Source organism: Gorilla gorilla, chromosome 11, assembly GCF_029281585.2.
Source record: "Gorilla gorilla gorilla isolate KB3781 chromosome 11, NHGRI_mGorGor1-v2.1_pri, whole genome shotgun sequence".
In the NCBI taxonomy this organism is placed as follows: domain Eukaryota; kingdom Metazoa; phylum Chordata; class Mammalia; order Primates; family Hominidae; genus Gorilla; species Gorilla gorilla.
In genome coordinates, this window is record NC_073235.2 from 108,415,629 (window position 1) to 108,436,907 (window position 21,279).

Below are 21,279 nucleotides of genomic sequence, written 5' to 3' on the forward strand. Positions count from 1 at the left end.
CAAGACTGCACTTCAGCAATTCCCAACCATATTACGCATGTGATTAGTACTGGCCGAGCACATTTTACAGACTGTCTTTCAATGTGTTTTAATTAGACTTTTAAAAACAATAACCCTGTTTTTTTGTCCAGGGAACAGAGATTCCTAAGTTGGAAATAATGAATGGATTAGTGATTAATTCATTGCTGGCAGGTGTGGGGAGAAGCTGCCTGTAGCTTCTTAGTTTTTTTGTCCCCTTTCTAAGATTGTTCTTTCTTATTTTAATTAATTTTCTTGCCACCCCAGCACTTCTCTTATCAAATATTCAAATAAACTAAACAAGTGGAGTATACTGAGACCAAAGTACTCAATATGGTGTTTAATTGGAATTGTAGCCTGTTTTCTCCCTGAGGGGTATCAGATACCTGGAAGCTTTTCCTGGCAGTGGAAATGGACTCCAAAAGTGCATTTTTAGCATCTAGTTAATCTTCCTTTCAGGTGCCGAGGGCATGGCTTGATTGAAACAGGGAGCAGCCATTGGGTGCTTTGTGGTTTCTCTTGCCTTGCCTGGTAAGGAACAGAAGTGAGAACATAGCGAGGCCGTGAATCTTCTCTCCATTCACTCTGCTCCACTGTTTGCATGCTTGTGTCTGTGCCACATGAATGCTCGACACTGGGGGCATGATCCAGCTGTTGGACATGCCAGGTCTGGTGACGGCTGCCTGCCCTCGGCTGCCAGCATCTCACTCAGCTCAGCAGGAGGGCTGCCATCACTGCTGATGCTTACAACATAGTTTGGCACAAATATCCTGCATCCATGTCCTCAAACCCAAGCCACAATCAGCAGGGAGGGGCAGGGCATGTGCTCATGTGCAAGGGCCACAGCACTAGCCTCTCAGCAAATGTGAACTTTATGGTCTGTCCTTTTCAAAAGAACACTGCTCAGAACAGCTATGGCGCAGTGCACTTTCTAAACTCGGGACTATCTTGAATGAGTGAGCAGTCCTGTATGACACTAGATCTGCAATGGAGCCAGAGCTGTTGGCTACTTCAAAATGAGTTACAGGTTTCAGAACACCACTTGGTGCCTTCTAACAGTGTGAGATCCCTTAGCAGAGACAGCCTTGGCTACCTTCTCAAAAGCAGCCACATGGTTGAGCCCTGACCATATATTTATCCATAAAAGATGGTGAGTACTAATAAAGAAGGAATGGAAGAGGAGTTTTTAAGGTGGGTCTCTGGAGGCCATGGTTTCATTCAGCCCAAAGTATTTTCCTCCAGATTGAAGCAAAGACAGAAGTAGCCTGCTGTGACTAATGGAGCTCAGGTGATTGCTTGCCAAGCATTTTAATAATGGGGTGGCTGACAGGTGGAATAGGGTGGGGATGGTGGAAAAGAGCAATGGACAGCAGGGACATGGTCAGCAGTTAGCTGGTAAAGAAATGAGCATTGCTTCCAAAGGCTTCCAAAACCAGGCAGCGGGGAATGAGGGATTCAGCCAGAGGAAAGATTTCCTGGTACTTCCCTCCATTTTTTTTTCTCTCTCTCCCAAGTTTGGAAGCATTAGAGAGCTGGAAAATTGGGACACAGATCCCTAAAGGAGTTCCTATTAGGTGACCATGTATATGGTTTTTAAATTCTCAAGGATAAACTACTGGACAGCTATGAAGAAAAGGAGAAAGTTCTTTATGTATAAATATGAAAAGATCTTTAAGACATATAGTTAAACAAAAAATCAAGGTGAAGAACCGTGTCTAATATGCAGGATGTGTAATTTGTAATTTGCAGAGTCCAGTGTAAAATAAAATTATAGGATTCAAAATTATTAAGAATTTCAAGTCAGTGACAGCAAAGCATGAAATCAACTGCACCACCCTCCTGCACTCAGAGCCCTGTGTACCTTCCACACTCCCATGCAGTCAGTCCTGCCGGTATGTTTCCATTGCAGTAAACCTAAAATGTTAAGTAAGAAATAAGCACAGTTTTCCTACGGGCAGGGGGGCTGAGAACTACGAGGAAGGAGGACAAAAGAGGGAGGAGAATTTCCACTGTATACCTATTTATATTTGTCAATATTTGAATCATGTAAATGAATTACCTATTCAAAAATTTAAATAATTTTAAAAAGTCCTCAGGGCTCCACAAAACCCCATGCAGACCCTAAGCAACAGGTGGAATCCCATTCACATTTATCAGTGATTACATGTTGCTATGTGGAGGTCCTGTGCATGGGAAGAAGCTATGAGAACAGAAGCATCTGATTATAATAACTGAAGCAACAGCTATCCTCTTTCTCACCCAGTCACTTGCTTGCCACTGGACATAGATTTCTATGAAGCCAAATAAAACAGAAAATGTTTTCTCACTCTGTGATCTCTATCAGGTTCCTCTCACCCCTGTGAACTTCACTAGGCCTCGGGCACATGGACTACTGCTTATTTTCACAGCTGCCCTATAGGTAATAAGTGCTACTCTTCTGAGCAGAGAGACTCTAAATCTCATTAAAGGAATGGGTTAGATGAATGCATCCACAGTAACAGTAATAATCAGAAATAACAAGATGCTTCCAGTTTGACAAGACCCACTTGTGTGTCTCCACAATGGTGCCACTCAGAGAAATGGGAGGCACCTTGTATTAGTGTGTTCTCACACTGCTATAAAGAACTACCTGAGACTGGGTAATTTATTAAAAAAAAAAAAAAGAGAGAGAGAGATTAATTGACTCACAGTTGCGCAGGCTGTATAGGAGGCAATGGATGGGGAGGCCTTAGGAAACTTACAATCATGGGGGAAGGTGAAGGGAAAACCAGTATGTCTTACGTGGTGGGAGCAGGAGGAAGACAGAGAGAAGTAGGAGGTGCCACACACTTTAAAACAACCAGATCTCGTGAGGACTGTATTACAAGAAAGCATTCAGGGGATGGTGCTAAGCCATTAGAAGCCACCCCCATGATCCAATCACCTCCCACCAGGCCCCACCTCAAACACTTGGGATCACAATTCAACATGAGATTTGGGTGGGGACACAGAGCCAAACCATATCACTCCTGAACCACAAATAATCAAATCAATAATAGTTTGCATGTATTGAGTACCTACAATGTATTAAATGAAGTATTCATTTAATCCTCATGATTCCTGCAAGGCAGATTCTACTGCTTTTTGCATTCTATAGATAAGGAGAAGTCCAAAAAGGAGAAGTAACTTGCCAAACATTGCCCGATAAGTAAAGGAAGGAGCCAGATTTGAACACAGACATTCTAGCGCCAAAGACCATACTCTCAACCATTAATCACAAAGAAGAGAAGCCTCACGTTTCAAGTAAATGATCCATATAATAAAGATCATTGGCTAAAATGTAATACATCATCTTAGCCGTTCCGCTCAACAAAATCTTCTACCCTCCAGAACACAATGGGGATAATTTAGAAGTAAGGGCTGCAGATTTTTATTTTGGTAAATATGGCTATGAATTCTTTTGTGCCATCAAGTCAAATGAATGCTAGGCTCACCATTGTTTGAGGCCTGCATTAATGTTCAGTATGGCCCTGAATTCTCTGTTCTTTGGAAACAACATTTCTAAGATGATGGCAACTTGACAGCTCTTGGAAACAATTTCCTAGAGACTTACCCACAAGATCTCCAAGTGATGCAAGAGGCTGAGGCAATTAAGAAGAGTGAGGGAGGAATTACTTCCAAGAGTACAGATAAGTCAAGAAAATAATCTAGAGTCACAGAAGATCAAGATCAGAGGCAGATGTTCACATTCCTGGGCTGAGGAAAAGACTCCAGGGCTTGGCTCAAATTGGCCATAGAAATTGTATGAAGGTGGAATTAAACCCCAACATTCCCTGGGAACTTTCCCCCTTCTAAGTTGTCTAAGACACCAAGAACAAGTATCTATACAAGAGTACTGTACACATATCTGTACTGTCTATCTTGTCCTGCATTTATCTTCTATCAAATTGTGGTGTCTACTTTGATGAGAAAGCCAATTTCAGATCTTTCTGTCTCAGAACCAAAAACACTACAAGTCACAAGATGGGTCTTTAATATATGTTTGTTGAAATGGCAAATGAATGAATGAATGATTCATCAGTCAACTGATATACACCCTTAATCCTTAATAGCCTTGTTATGCAAGTAATATTTCATTATGACAATTCAACCCCTCCCTGCAGCTCACCAATAAAATATTCAAATGTTTTTTATTCTAATGATACTTTGTGATAATTGCTAGAAATCCTATTCCCAGGAGGCAGGAGCAAAGATGAAACCAAACCAATATCAGATTTCCTCATCAAGACTTGGAAAGTGAAAACAAAATGACTTGAAAGCAATAAAAGGGAATATTTTGCAGATCAGCTTAATATATTGCCCTTGAAGTGCTTAAATGTGTTTGTGTGATGTTGTCAAGTAACTACTCAATAAATACTTTAAAGCTTGTTTGGCTTGTTGAAATTTAAAATATTAAGAAAAAGAAAAGAAGTTTGACTGATTTTTGCAAATTCAATACCCAAAGTAGTGTAGAAGAAAATAAAAGCAGCTGGGATTTGTGTAGTTGCTAATTTAGTTGAAGAATAATCATCCATCTAAGCAAAAATACTTCCTCTGCCACATCTGGAGAAACCAGTTGTAGAGGGAAAGTGTGGGTTGGTTGCCAAAAGGACATTTTCCATATTGAAGAAAATCTTAATTTTATGCAAATTGCCATTCGATCTTTTATTTTTTTTCTCTTTCCTCTTTCAAAGCAATGAAACACAGGAAGCAAAAAGGTGATTTGGAGACTTTTATGGAATTGATAAAGTCATACTTTCTTAGGAAAGAGATTAGCTGAAACTTGGCCAGGTGATAAGACATTACAAGAAGGTCAAAGTATTAAAGATTTCCAAAAAAAGCTGCAGGATGAGAAAGTCTGCCAGTAGCTTATAAGAAGAGACCAAGGGATTGGGGATTTTCAACATTAACAGGAATTGAAAATCTGGACCTTTACTTAAAGGAAAAGTAGAGTTACTTTTAAACAATGATTGATAATAATAATCAAAGTCTAGTGGGATAAAGAACTTAACCTGAAGACAGATTTTTTGGTAGAGTATTTCTTTGTATGTTGTTCTACGTTGAGTATTACTTTCTATACTGTTCTTACTATTTTATATTCAGATTTTTTTGGGGGGGGCGGGGACTAAGTCTCGCTCTTGTCACCCAGCCTGGAGTGCAATGGCGCAATCTCGGCTCACTACAACCTCCACCTCCCAGGTTCAAACGATTCTCCTGCCCCAGCCTCCCAAGTAGCTGGGATTACAGGCACCTGCCAACCCATGCCTGGCTAATTTTTGTATTTTTAGTAGAGACGGGGTTTCACCATGTTGGCCACGCTGGTCTGGAATTCCTGACCTCAGGTGATCCGCCCACCTCGGCCTCCCAAAGTGCTGGGATTACAGGAGTGAGCCACCCTATAGTTAGATCTTTAATTTGCATTTCTGTTTTTCTCAAAACAAGTGATTCTCAAAACTTTATCTGCATCAGAATTACCAAGGAAGTCTTTTAAAAATGGAGATTCCTAATCCCAGATAGTCAAATTCATTGGGTATGGGGTTGGGGTTCAGGAATCTGTGTTTTAACAAAGTAAAGGTAATAGGGCCTGGATAATTTAATGCAAGTGATTCACACCTCACTTTTGAGAAGTTACTCTCGTTAAATATGTTCCAGGTACTGTCCCGGATCTCTGCAGCTGGAGCAATGAAGCGCCACCTACTGGAAATTTACCAAATTACAGGCATAATAGAAAGGAGAACCGAGAAATCAGTGTAGAGTGATTTTGTCATTTAACTGTGATGTTGTCAAATAACACTCTATAAATGTTTCAAAGCTTACCTGGCTTATTCAAATTTAAAATATTAAGAAAATTAAAATAGGTGTGAATGATGTTCACAAATTCATACTAAAAGTAATGTGGGAGAAAAATAAGCAGTGGATTTGTATAATGACTAATTTATTATAAAGTTTCAGAGTCTAGGACACATAGAAACAGGACACAGGAGGAAGGTTGGAAAGCTACAGAAACACATTTTACCTACTTTTCTATTCTTCCTGCTTCTCGCTGGAAGTAATGGGCTGATAATTAACCTCAAGCCAATTTGTTATGCTTGATTTAAGAAGTCACCATTTGGCTGCAAATCTGTTTTGCCCCACTTGCACATCTCTCCAGATAAGGCATGTCCAAACTTGCCTTACTCATTCTATGTATGTTCTTCTGATTCCATTGCAACCTCTCCCTCATTTGGGAGGATGTGGGAAGGAAATGGAATTGAATGAAAAGGAAGTCTGTACCAGACAGCATTTTGCCCCCTCCCAAATACATATCATGACAACCATCAAGGAATAGGAGCTCTGGGTGACACAGCTCCCTCCCATGGAGAGGTGTTTGACTTGGGAAGTAAGATACTGCTATACCAACCTCTCATTTCTCCATTCATCAGCAACAATAGATGGCACAAGACATCCAACCCTTGCAGGAAGCAGCTGCCTTACAGCATGGCATGAAAAAGCATGGAGCATTTGGCTTTAGACAGTAATTTACATGACCAAGGGCAAATTACTTAGCCTCTCTAAGCATCATTTTCCTCCTCTATTAAAGGGGTATTCTTACCTTCTGGGGTTGTAAGAATTTGAGTAATATATGCAAAATGCCTGGGATGTAATAGGTGTTCAATAAATGGTAGTTATTATTTTATGCATGAGACTCGGGCTAATGTATGTGTGAGCACTTAGTTATTAATTAGAAGGTAAATGAAAGCTGGCTGGAGGGAATTGCATTTGACCTTTAGCAAATTATTTCATTTAGATGCGCTGATGCAAAACTATCACGTCTTATGAAGAAAGACAAAAATAAATCGGGCTGACAAAAGATATTTTAAAAAATACTCAATCTCCCTCCAACATCCTCTCAGTCTATGGCCACCCCACTATAATTTATATGCCATCTGAGGAGATGTTTGTGCCTTTCCCTCTCTTGTCATAGTCAATCGCTGGCTGATCAGGGGCCAGACTCAGCTCTGAAAAACCTTTTTGAGAATCTGCATCTAGTGACTGCTCCAAAAAAGAACTCCTAATGCTTTTTGTTTTTCCTCCAAATAAGCTTGCCATCAAATAAGCTTAGGTGTATTGTCTAAATTATCCCCAGGCTGAGTTTGGCACAACTGGTGCAACATGATGCAGGGGCCTGATGCATTTGTTTCTCCACAGGCCCATTTTATTGAACAGCAAAGAGAACCTGCCACACTCCATGTAAAGCACCTTATGGGAGCCCATGTTATGGGAGTCCATTTGTTTGCAGAACCATGGTCTATTACAGGAAGGGCAGAAGCATCTGGGCCAGCTGATGAGAGGAAAGGGAAAAGAGAAAGTGACAAAGGTTTGCGGCAGACCAGAAACAGAAGAGACACATAGACACATCGTGACCTTATCTTGCAAATCCTTGGAAGTTCACTATGTGTGCAGGAGTTCTGAGACTTGACAAATCAATGGGAGACAAAAGAAGGAGGGTTAATGAGAGGATGAGGATCCATGAAGGTGTTTCCATCGTGGAGAGCAATGCATGAAAGAAGTAGCAGCTTGCAAGAGACTAAGAGCGATTAAAAGGCTGGGGCTAGCCCTTTTTGGCAGAAACGGCAGTGACAAAGAACTGACTGACAGCAGTAGGGAAGAAGAGAGCTAAGTCTACTGCACTTAAGGGAAAAAAGAACTAGAAAAAACAGGAGAGCTGTAACAGGAAATCAATTGCTGATACTACCCTGCTGGAAATATTGCAGATCCCACGACTAAAAGGAAAGAGATTGGTGTTTTTCACATGTGATTCTCTCACGCTGTATAACACATGGGTAATTGGTGCTATCAGGGGCCTCATCTTCAGTTTCTCTGTCTCTCAACATAGCTGGGATAAGGATGTATTAGAAAGTCCAACCCAATGAACTTTGCAAAAGGGCTGTGATTAGCTTTGGAAGGCTCCGACTGTGCAAGCAGCCAATATAATAAGCTCACTTGTTGTGACTGATTACAGCTATTACCAAGCCTGCATATTTCTGCCTTCTAATGCCCACAGAGGAGTGGGAAGGAAAGTCAGCCAAGCATCCCTGGGACTGGTTTATTAAGCTAATATACCAGGCATTGCCCATTTTGCATCCTGAGAAGCCATCAAGCCCTTTGAACTTAGCATTTTCATTAGAAATCATCAATTTTAAATAATGATACAGTGAATCTTTAGACTGCTTTTTATCCAAGGACCTCAAAATACATTACTATTACTGCTGATTCTTAGCATTTGGAAGATGGTATTACATTAATTTTCTAGATGGTTAAACCAAAGCATCTAATGGTGAAATGCAAAATCAGCTGCAAAGGTAGGGAGAGTTTAGAGTACTCAGGGTTGAACTCTTATCATTTATCTCCATAACTCCATTTACTGTGCACATGCCAGTACCCAGAGGCATAATTATGAGCTAGGAGCACAAGAAGACTTTATGAATGTCCCTTTGTGGAGGACATTGGTCATGTTGGTGGCTGCCTGACAACTTTCAGGTATGCTTCTTATGTTTGGGGAGGAGCTCACTTTCCTAGTTTCCTTTGCAGGGGCAAGGCAGACATGTGACCTGGAATCTACTAATCAGATGCTCTGGTGAAAGCAACAAGTCTGATTTCTGGTGCAGAAGTTGAACACAGCAAATTACAGTGTCAATGTCATGATGGTGGCAGCAGAAGCTTCCCCATCAAACCAGTTTGACAGCACAGTCGTAGGCATGTTTCTGGAACTTTAACCTCTCACCTGGTTCTCCAGCTCTTAAAATGATTTTACAAACTCTTTTTAACAAACACTTTCTCTGCAAAATTAGCCAGACTCAGCTTCTGTCACTTGCATCTAAAAACCCTGAAAAGTATTCCTTTATAGCACATGAAAAATAGAGGTTTACAGACCTTTTTTAGTTGGTTTGAAAACTGATTATCAGTCCATTTTGAAACTTAATTTACTCAATTAATATTTAGTATTTACAAATATCTAGTATTTATTAAGCACCTACTATGTGCAAAACACTGTGCTAAGTATTGTGGGAAACATTTGCTGAGTGCTTGCTGTGTGCACTCGGCAAATATTTCCCACAATACTTAGCACAATGGCAGACATGGCCACTACCCCCAAGATCTTACAGTCCATAGGGATCAAACAGGAGCAGACAGACTAGGTCAGAGGCAGTTTCAGTAATTCAAGAAAGAGTTGATGGTAGTTTAGACAAGGGAATTAGGGGTGGAGATACAGGAAAAAAAGGACAGACCCAGAAGATATCTAGGAGGTAAAAATAGAGGGAATTTGGCAATAGATTGGATATGGGGAAAGGCAATGGGGTCGTAGACGACTCCTGGGTTTGTCATTTGAGCCTCTGGATAGACAGTGGTGTCCATCCCTGAGAGAATGTTGAAAGAAAACCAGATTTTGTAGGGACATCGCAAGTTCAGTCTCAGATGTGTTAAATAAGTTGCCTTTGGGGCATCCATGAGGCAGTTGCATATTAACGGATCTGGAACTTAGAATCCAGGACTGGGCTGAAGGCATGAAGAGTCCTTGCGTAATTGACGTAACTATGTGAATGGGATTTCTTAGGGAAGAATATAGCCTGAGAACCAGAGAGGACCTTGGATTTGTTCTTAAGGAGTATCAAATATAGGTCTTAAAATTACGGGAGCCACTCATCAATGGTTACCAAAAATCTAGTTCACCTATTTAAAAAAAAAAAAGTGAAACACATTAATCAAAGAAACATGTCTTGATTCTCCAAGTACAAACTCTTCTATAATAATGATCCCACACTCAGAGATCAGCCCAGTCTACTACTAAGTCAATGGGCCAGGTAGGGCCTGTGGCACACAGGAAAGGACATGTCCTGTCTAAAGAGAGCAGCTGATTCTAAGCTCAGACAAGTTATTCCCATATACAATACCTATATCCAAATCCCTCTATTAAATTCCCCCCTGTTTGAAATAATTGCCATGATTTTACATTTATCTGAATGCACCTTGACAAAAACAGCATTATCCCAGATTTCTAGAGTCACAGCCCAATTCTTGCTTCTGACTTGGAAACAATCTTCAGTTACCTTAAATTATTTTCCTTACTAAAGTCCCCTATTTTTCTATTTCCAAATGGCATTGATACCTACAAAAGACAGATCTTCTACTGCGAGTGTTTTTCCTAGCTTCTACAACTCCCCAAAATTATCTTCCAGTGTCTAAGACTCTAACGACAGTTGCCCCACCCTACAATCCCCTTCATTACTCAAATTCATCCTAAAAAAAAAGGGGTAACTTGGTATTCTGGCCCCATGGTGTGGAATGTAAGGAAAAGCGATCAGCTGAACAAAGAGTAATCATCTCCTGGCCCCGTAAGACAGGTTGGGATTAGGAAGCAAGACAGTAGGTTCCTATGCTCCTACCAGCATATCTGAGTGGTAGAGCCCAGGTCACATATCTGCATTGCAGCTGCAAAGGAGACTGGGAAGGTGAGCTCCTACCTCAAACCTACGGATGAACTTTAGAAGCCAAAGACAGAAGGGAAGGACAACAGGTTCTGGAGCAACGTTGAAGATTACAGAAAGAATGGGAGGAACTGGCTCTCAAAGTTAATTAATTCTGGCCTCTGATACTTTTGCCATTCAACATCAGTATATTTTCCTGAAGGTCTGGGAGATAGATAGATAGATAGATAGATAGATAGATAGATAGATAGATAGATAGATAGATAGATTTTTTTTTTTTTTTTTGAGACAGAATCTCACTCTGTCGCCCAGGCTGGAGTGCAGTGGTGCGATCTCGGCTCGCTGCAAGCTCTGCCTCCCAGGTTCACGCCATTCTCCTGCCTCAGCCTCCCAAGCAGCTGGAACTACAGGCGCCTGCCACCACGCCCAGCAATTTTTTTGTATTTTTAGTAGACACGGGGTTTCACCGTGTTAGCCGGATGGTCTCAATCTCCTGACCTCGTGATCTGCCCACTTCTGCCTCCCAAAGTGCTGGGCATGAGCCAAAGTACAGGCATGAGCCACCACACCCGGCCGAAGATATTTTTTATTATGTGCATTCAGAATTTTTTGCCTTCTCAATATTCCTCTGCAAGAGTACATTGCATGTACTAATTATAACTGCCAGCTATTGACTAAATCTGATATGTAGCTGAACTGGATTTATTTCTTAGCTTAGTGTTACAACACACACACACCTAATCAAGTTCTCCCTCCCCCTTCCCACCTCCTCCAACCCCAAACTATAATTATTAAACCAAGAAATGTGAAACAAAGCACACCATCAGCACACGTGTGTGGTAAAGCAGCCACTGCGACTTGCCCTGCTTCAGCATCACCAGGTGAGACAACCACACACCTTGCCTTGTATTGCAGCTTCTAAGGCAAACATCCTTCAGGAAACATGATACAGGACCAGAAACAAGAGTATAATTACAAATCTGTTGTTATTTTCTACAGAATCTTGGTGGGGGTGAGTAAGAGCTTGCCTCCAAAATTCCCTTTTTGTTGACATTTGGCAGGACTTCTGTCAACAAAATTACATCAACCAACACCTAGCAGTATCTGGCATGTGGTAAATACTCAATACCTGTTTTTAAGAATCAGAAGAAAATCCAAGAAAATGAGCCCTGTCTAATCTCATAAGTGAAAAAGTTAAAGCAGTTAGTATAGCAGTTAGTGCCAAGTACTTAATAAGTGCTATGTAAGTATGAGCTATTGGGGTTATTATCATTATCTAGAATCACTGTTGCTTCTTGTTCACATTCTGGTCATCCAGAAGGTCCTCTCCCATTTCCCTCTGTCCTGTCCTCCCTCTTATTTAAATACTATCAACTACAAATAAAAAATAATAAAATAAATACTATCACAACTTGCAAGGAAATTTAAACCACACCCTCCTCTCTCTCCTCTCTCTGTCTCTCTCTCTCACATACACAAACACACACACACAGTGAGAGAGCATAGCCTCGCTCTCATGCACTGCTGATGGGAGTGTATGCAGCACAACTCCTACAGAAGGCAATTTGGAAACAGCTATCAAAATTACAAACGCATGGCTAGGCACGGTGGCTCACGCCTGTAATCCCAGCACTTTGGGAAGCCAAGGTGGGCAGATCACTTGAGCCCAGGAGTTTGAGACCAGCCTGGACAACATGATGAAACCCTGTCTCTATTAAAAATACAAAAATTAGCCAGGTGTGGTGGTGCATGCCTATAATCCCAGCTATTCAGGAGGCTGAGGCAGGAGAACTGCATGAACCCAGGAGGCGGAGGTTGCAGTGAGCCAAGATCACACCACTGCACTCCAACCTGGGTGAAAAAACAAGACTCCATCTTAAAAATATATATATATATATTTTAAAATTACAAACACATAGACTTCTCAACCCAGCAGGCTGCATTGGAGAGTTTATTTTACAGATTAACTCTGCACCCATGTGACATGTAATATGTACAAGACTGTTTATTGCAGTCTTGTTTGAAATGGTAAAATGAAAATAAGCCAAGTGTTTACCAGTAGGGAACTCACTAAATAAACTTTGTAATAAGCATAGAATGGAATATTATACAGCGATGAACCAAATTTTCAATGAGGAAGACCTCTATGTACTTACATAAGAAATCTCCAAAATATATTGCTAAGTTAAAAAAATAAGGCACATAAGGACAGTGTACAAAACATCTCAAATTCTGTATAAAAAAGCAGGGAATAAAAATGTATACTTCTATTTGCTTTACCTTAAGAAACTCTGGAAAGATATGGAGGAAACTAAGAGAAATGATTGTCATGGCAGGGAATGGAGAATTAGGCCAATGAAGTGGGTGAGGGGAAACAGGGTAAAAAGGAAAACTTTTTACCCTAAAACTTTTTATTGTCTATTCAACGTAGATGAAAAAGAGAGAGAGAGCGTGCACCATCTTTTTTTCAAGGAAAAAGGAAAGAAAATCTGGTCTTCTCTCTGAGGCACTTATTTGCCTGCCATGCACTATCGTTGAAGTTGATGCCCTGGAAGTTCGCCATCTTGAACAGTCCTAGTCCCCATTTCCCAGGCTTCTTCCCCTCCACACTTTGGGCTGGGCTGGGAAACTGTCCCTAGAGAGCTGGACCCCTGTGCTGACTAGCTTAATACAGTCTGTTGGGCTATGATCCTATGTGTACACGCATGTATTCCTTCTGGGACACAAGAGTATAAATTGAGAAAAATCTCTTGGATCCCAGACTCAGTATTATAACTCATTTCTTTGCTTTCATTGGTTTCAAGTCAGCCATTTAATATGATTTGCAAATAGCTTTGTGTGGTATGATATTAGAGGTCGGAAGACTTCTCAATCCATCTAAAAATACATAAACACGCCACAACAAAAATCCATTAAAGTAGAAATAGCTAATCTCTTACATAAGGAGAATAAATAATTCACCTCCAGGCTCTCCCACCATAAATCAGTTGTGCCCTTATCAGACACCGGTGCTGGACTAGAAAAGTACAGCAGCTGTATTCAACTTCGACAATAAAAAGAGGGGGGTGGAAAAACTAGGGATGAAACATTTGTTTTCCTTCCATGTACATCTCCAAACAGACTACATAATTAAATAAGCTGGGAGAGACCCACGACTTAATTCCATGACCGATGAAAACCTTTTCTAACTTTTTACCCCAGGTAAAGGGTCTCCAGGATCTATCTGACTCACACTTTAAGGGGAACAGCAGTGCCATGTACCAATCCGCGGATGTGATTCGAACACCTGCTAGGCTCACCCCTGCGGCAGTGAAAGGCTGACGGGGAAGAACCCGCCATCTTGGCCATCTCAAGCTCAGCTGGAGGAGGAAGGGAAGACTCAGGGACAAAATTCCACAGGACTTGTCTATATCACTGATCCCCACCCTCACAGGGCTGTCCAAACTTAAGCCCAGATGGGTCCACAAAAGGGTCCTAACGGAAAGAACTGCTCCCACACCTCCTGGAGAAACAGTCAAGAAGGCTATAGAAAAGGTTTAGAGAGAGAGGACCCGGTCAGGAAACAAGGCTGAAGTCAAGTCAGTCACTTGAATTCAGGTGACCTACCCCCAACCCCAACCCCTGCCTATGTGCAGCAGGAGTTTTTAAACTTAGTTAACAAACATCGACATGGTGTGTGCTCTGTACCAGGTGCCATTCTAAAGGCTTCAAATACCAACTCCTTAAGTATTCATGACATCCCTTTGAGGTAGCTTCTACTATTAGCTCCGTTTTTCTGATGAGGAGACTGAAGTGCAAAATGATTAAGAATCGTGCCTGAATTTATTTAGTCGTGGATCAGGAAGCGAAGGATGCTTCAGCTCGTCACCACCTTCACAGAAGAGCTTGCCACCACCACCTTCACGTCTGTTCTGGGCCCTGAGTGGGCTGTGTACAGAGAAGAAGAGAAGAAGTGACCAGAGACAGGCTGCAAACTCAGCATAAAAGTTAACAGAGATGTTTTGTATCCTAATAATTATCATTAATACTAGGAATTGTTGTTGAGAATTTTTTTTGTGAAGAGACTTGTAATCAGCTTACTTTTCGTAGCATTCCCAAACCTTATCCGTATCCAGCTGAGGATCACAGTGAAAAATGGTTGGGAGTCAGCTCTTCTCCAGGACCAATTAATAACATGTATCAGGAGGAATGTGAGGTTTTCTCAAGACAACCACATCCTACTTACTCATTTAAAATGAGCCTCCAAAATGCTGACTCAGCATAGCATCTCAGAACATGGTATATATCAGCAGTGAGAGTGCATGAGATGTGAAGTAGAAAAGGTAAGCTTTGCGTCAATTATCTATTGCCACAACAAAGCTGTGTGGCAACCTCAAAACTCAATGGCTTTTGTTGGGACAACTAAATATTTACATGCAACAACAACAACAAAAAAAAAAACAACTTAGGCCCTTGCCTCTTATTACATACAAAAATTACCTCAAAATTAATCAAAAACCAACATGTAAGAGATAGAACTGTAAAACTTTTTGAGAAAACATAGGGGTTGGCTGGGCACAATGGCTCATGCCTGTAACCTCAGCACTTTGGGAGGCCAAGGCGGGGGGATCGCTTGAGGCCAGGAGTTCAAGATAACCTGGCCAATACGGTGAAACCCCATCTCTACTAAAAATACAAAAATTAGCCGGGTATGGTGGTGCACACCAGTAGTCCCAGCTACTCAGGAGGCTGAGGCAGGAGAATCACTTGAACCCAGGAGGTGGAGGTTGCAGTGAACCAAGATTGTGCCACTGCACTCCAACCTGTGTGACACAGTAAGACTCTGGAAAGAAAGAATGAAAGAATGAAACAATGAAAGAAAGCGAGAGAAAGAGAGAGAGAGAGAAAGAAAGAAAACATGGGGTAAATATTCAAGACCTTGGATTCCTAGATATGACACAAAAGCATGAGCAACAGAAGGAAAAAAAAAGATCAATTGGACTTCATTAAAATTAAACATTTTGGCAGGGCATGGTGGCTCACGCCTGTAATCCCAGCACTTTGGGAGGCCAAGGTGGGTGAATCACCTGAGGTCAGGAGTTTAAGACCAGCCTGGCCAAGAGGGTGAAACCGTGTCTCTACTAAAAATACAAAAATTAGCCAGGCATGGTGGTGGGCGCCTGTAATCCCAGCTACTCAGGAGGCTGAGGCAGAGAATTGCTTGAACCCAGGAGGTGGAGGTTGCACTGCACTGAGATCACCCCACTGCACTACAGCCTAGGCGACAGAGTGAAACTCCGTCTCAGAAAAAAAAAAAAAAAAATTAAACATTTTGTGCATCAAAAACACAATATCAACAAAATAAAAGAGCAATCCATAGAATGGGAAAGAATATTTGCAAATTATATATCTGATGAGTCTAGTATCCAGAATATATAAATAACTTTCAACAATTAAAATAAACAAACAAACAAAAAAGTTAAAAATGGCCAAGTTACTTGAATAGACGTTTCTCCAAAAAAGATATACAAATGGCCAACAAGAACTGGAAAAAGATGCTCAACATCATTAGTCATTAGCAAAATGCAAACCAAAACCACAGTGAGGTACCATTTCACACCCACTAGGATAACTGTAATAATTTTTTTAAAGAAAGAAAATAAGTGTTGGTGAGGATGTTGAGAAACTGGAACCTTCCTACATTGCTGGTAGGAATATAAAAGGGTATATCCACTATGGAAAACAGTTAGGTAGCTCCTCAAAAATTAAATATAGGATTACCATATTACCCAGGAATTCCCCTTCAAGGTGTATAGCCAAAATAATTGAAAACAGGCGTTCAAACAAACCCTGTACAGCAATATTTATAATAGCACTATTCACAATGGCAGACAGGTGTAAACAACCCAAATGTTCATCAATTTGGTAACAAAATGTGATAAATCCATATAGTGGAATATTTTTCAAGCACAAAAAGGAATGAAGCACTACATGCCACAACATGGATGAACCTCAAAACTTTTATGCTAAATGACATGAAAGGACATATATAGTAAGATTCCATGTATGTAAAATATCCAGGATAAGCAAGTCCTTTGAGACAGAAAGCAGATTACTGGTTGCCAGGGGTTGGGGTGGGAGCATTGGGAAATAACTGCTCAATGGGTATGGGGTGTCCTTTGGGAGTGAACTAGGAGTGGTGATAATTGTACAACATTGTGAATACATTAAATGCCACTGAATAGTACACTTAAAAAGGTTAAAATGCTAAATTTTATGTTAATTGCACCTCGATTTTAAAAAAAAACTCGGGCCAGGCACAGTGGCTCCCGCCTGTAATCCCAGCACTTTGGGAAGCCAAGGCAGGAGGATTGCTTGAGCTCAGGAGTTTGAAACCAACCTGGGCAATATTACAAAACCCCATCTCTACAAGAGGGAGGGAGGGAAAGAAGGAAAGAAGGAAAGAAGGGAGGAAGGGAGGGAGGGAGGGAAGGAGAAAGGGGAAAGGGGGAAGGGAAAGGGAGAGGGAGGAAAGAGAGAGAGAGGGAGAGAAAGAAAGAGAGAGGAGAAAGGAAGGGAGGGAGGGAGGGAGGGAAATTATTTGGGCATAGTGGCATGCGCCTGTGCTTCCAGCTACTCAGGAGGCTGAGGTGGAAGGATTTTTTGAGCCTGGGAGGTCAAGGCTGCAGTAAGTCAAAAGTGTGTCACTGTACTCCAGCCTGGGCAATAGAGTGAGAACCTGTCTCAAAAATAAAATAAAAATTAAATTAAATTTAAGTTTTAAAAGGGCAACGGCTTTTTTTAAGAAGTATTTCTCAGTCACATAATCTGTGGGTTGACTGGGGGTAAGGTGATCTAGTCTGAGCTAGGCTGGGCTTGGTTTGAGGCTACAAATTGGATCCAGGTCTGCCTCACATGTCTCTCATCTTCCTCAGACCAGTAGACTAGACAGGGCATTATATGATTTGGCTGTGTCCCCACCCAAATCTCATACTGAACTGTAGCTCCCATAATTCTCATGTCTCATGGGAAGGACCCAATGGGAGGTAATTGAATCATGGGGGCAGGTCTTTCCTGTGCTGTTCTCATGACAACACATAAGTCTCATGAGATCTGATAGTTTACATAAAGGGAAGTTCCCCTGCACATGCTCTCTTGCCTGCCACCATGTAAGATGTGACTTTACTCCTCTTTTGCCTTCTGTCATGATTGTGAAGCCTCCCTAGCCATGTGGAACGGCGAGTCCATTAAACCTCTTTTTCTTTATAAATTACTCAGTCTCAGGTATGTCTTTATTAGCAGCATGAAAACAGACTAATACAGGGCATATTCTTCTCATGGGGATAGCAGAAGCGGAGGGCAAGGCCAATACACAAATGCATTGAAAGCCTTGGCTTGCATAGTGTCTGCTAACATCCTGTTGGCCAAAGCAAGTCACATGGCTGAGCTGAAGGACAAGGGGCAGGAAGTATACCCCACTACTGGTAAAAGGTGCTTCAAAGTTGGATGGCAAAGGACAAAGATAAAGGGAGGGGGAAGAATTGGGAACTCTAAAACAATCTACCTCAGCTCTTCCCCTACACAGGAGACCTCTTCATTCTTCACTCCTAGATGGTAAGGATCCCTCCCTAGCTTTTCTACAAGCTTTCATAATTTTCTAGAGCAAAGGATGTTCTTCTAAGTAATGTGACCCAATTCACTCAAGGTAACTCTTATTATATTGTAAAAAACACAGATCAAAGTAAGTGTTTATGAAGTTCCCCGGGCTTTTCTAATGCTTAGCAGAGGAAATGCATGGGTTCCAAGACAATTATGCAGTCCTCACTATCAGATAAGACATTTTCAGATGCTCTAGTTCTCCCCTCCATAGTTCATGGCAGATTTTAAAACTGACCATTAGTCAAGGGAAGAAAGAGGATATGGAAGATTGTGTAGGAATTTTATGGGCCAGTCCTGGAAGTAGCAGACATCACTTCTATCTCCATCCTATTGGCTAGAACTCAGTCTTACAGTTGCAAATTTTATAGCTGCAAAGAAGACTGACACATGCAATCTAGCCATGTGCCCAAGAAAAAAAATGAACTGCTTAGCCAGTCTCTGCCACATTCTATATTAAGCTGCCTTTATTTGAATGTCAAATCACCTAAAGTCGGCTTTCAAAATGTGTTAACCTCTTATTTGTGGGGGTTTGGGGAACCACTTTTTCAAGACTGGGGCTGCAGAGAGGAACCCTGGCAGGAGGTTTGAGGACAACAGCAACAGCTAGAGACACAGGGACAACACCAGTAGGAACAAAATTCAGATCAAAGCAGTGGAAGCCTACACCAGAACTTGAAGTAAAAGCATGTGAAGCATCAGTGATCCCAGGATTCCAATGCCTGGAATCCAAGCTAGAAAAGGGAATGGGTTCCTAGAGACAAATGCCATCAAAGGACAAAAGCCTTGACCTCATCTGAGTCTGGCCTGGGGAAACAAGACTTCCACGTATTGCTTACATATTTCAATGGTCCATTAATGGTTTGCTCCTTCAACTTGTACAGTCACCCTGAATAAATTTCAGATCCAACAAGCAATAGAATCAAAGTGAGTTGGACACAAAAGTACTTCTTTCCTTTCTCTCCCACTCCTTTTGCCAACCTTGCTCCTTATTATACCTGCCCTGAACCAGGGAAAAGAAAAAGCTAGACCAGCGGTGCTGTTAACACCTCCAAGGCCAAGGAAAGACAAAATGAATTCAAAAATCATACTTCCAATGTACTCATTGCGCTTCCTGGAGCTGGCAAGCTCTTTATTTCTCTGCAATGACCTACTCTTCTCTCCTGAAATTTCAAGCCGGTTGCCATTTCCACCCTTCTAACTGGGGGCTTTATTATCTTAAGGTGTGAAAAGTTTCTTCGGCAGAAGTCTGCCTGGGAGAGAAATCAGAATGATTTAAGCAGTGCCCATGTGTGTAGAAAATGGAAGAGAATCCCCAGCTGACACATCAGAAAGGAAAAATGTAAGCTCAGATGCATTTATTAAGGGAGGTTGAATATCGGCTCAGCAACTTCCCCCCCACCCTCACTTTTTTGAACTCTCAGATACTATTTTAATGTAAAGGTACCACAAGTCCTCAGCAAATCACAGCTTTGAAGGAAAATGTCAATTCCTATCAAACCCTGAAGAATTGTTGGAGCTGACGGAAATCTAAATTCAGCCTTTGGTTTCCCCATTTTCCCTTCCGTCCCTCCAAACCAATCCCCTCCTCTGCCAACTTGCTCCTAAAGTGCAGGAACAGAGCTGCAAATCAACGCCTGGGGGACATCCCATCAGACAATGGGAAGGTCTGAAGAAAGGTTAAAGCAGAAAGAAAACTGAATTTATAGACTTAGCATTAAAATCTTAAAGGACCTTAGGAACAGCAATGAATCTGATGTTAGGAAAGGCAGGGGCTGTCAGAGGCCACGGCAGGACGGCCTGACAAGGGCTATAAATCTAAGCGAGGAGAGGGAAAAAAATAGGCGTCCTTTCAGGCTGAGTCAACGTGATGAAAAGATCTGAACATGGACTTGAAAGAGAGGCAAGGCCGCAGAGGCATGGCGGGGAAGAAGCGGACTGGGGACTGCAAATAAAGGATGAAAAGGGCAGAAGATCGTGGGGGTGGGAGAGAGGAGCAGGCTGGGGCTAGCAGAGGCCTACAACAAAGACACCAGCAACACACTTTGGACTGTGGAGGGAACTTTGAAACTGATCCCCAAAGAAAGGAAACAAAAGATGTGCTTGCTCTTTGCTGTATAGATGAGATGGAATGCAAAGCAACCTTGTAAGCAACCAGAATCAACATGGAAACCAGGAAGCCCAGGGCAAAAGAAGATGTGGAGGGGATTGGAGAAAGGCAGCAGCATCTAATGGTTAGAACACAAGCCAGAAGGCCGGGAACTCCCAGGAGTATTTTTAATTTTCATTCACTCATTCTGTGTGTTTTTGGGTTCTTGGTTTTCGATTCTTTCAATGATGCCCTCTGGGGTTCAAGTAAGATACATTACAATGCTAATTAAAATATTAGACGTGAGCCAAGCACAGTGGCTCACCCCTGTAATCCCAGCACTCTGGGAGGCCGAAGCGGGTGGATCACTTGAGGTCAGGAGTTCGTGAGCAGCCTGACCAACATGGTGAACCCGTCTCTACTAAAAATACAAAAATTAGCTGAGCATGGTGGCACACACCTGTAATTCCAGCTACTCAGGAGGCTAAGGCAGGAGAATAGCTTGAACCCAGGAGGCAGAGGCCACAGTGAGCCAAGATTGTGCCACTGCCTTCCAACCTGGGCAACACAGCAAGACTCCCTCTCAAAATAAATAAATAATAAAATAAAAATAAAAATTAGACATAAGACAATTACAACTGAAAATAACACACCATGAATTATTATAACATGCCAAGTTCAAATGGTCTTCCCCTCTGGGCAGGTCCCATGGGAAAAGCAGGATTGGCATCACTTTGCCAGGGCTTCTGCCAGCTTCACTTATGTCCTAGAGTGAGGCATTGTTTCCTCTGCCTCAGTTTCCCCCAGTGGAAAGGAAGTTGGCAGATCTGTTTCACAGTTGCCAGAGAGGATTAGTTAAATTAATATCATCATGGTATATTTCAAACCCTTGAGATTCAGTTTAGTTGTTCAGGTACACTCACATACATATATACACACCCATGCATGAAATGCAACCTTTTCAGTCTTTTGAAATACGAAAATCAGTTTCCCTTCTACATATATCTGACATATGTTTCCACTCCATTTGCTTTCTACATTTTCCATTTCCTC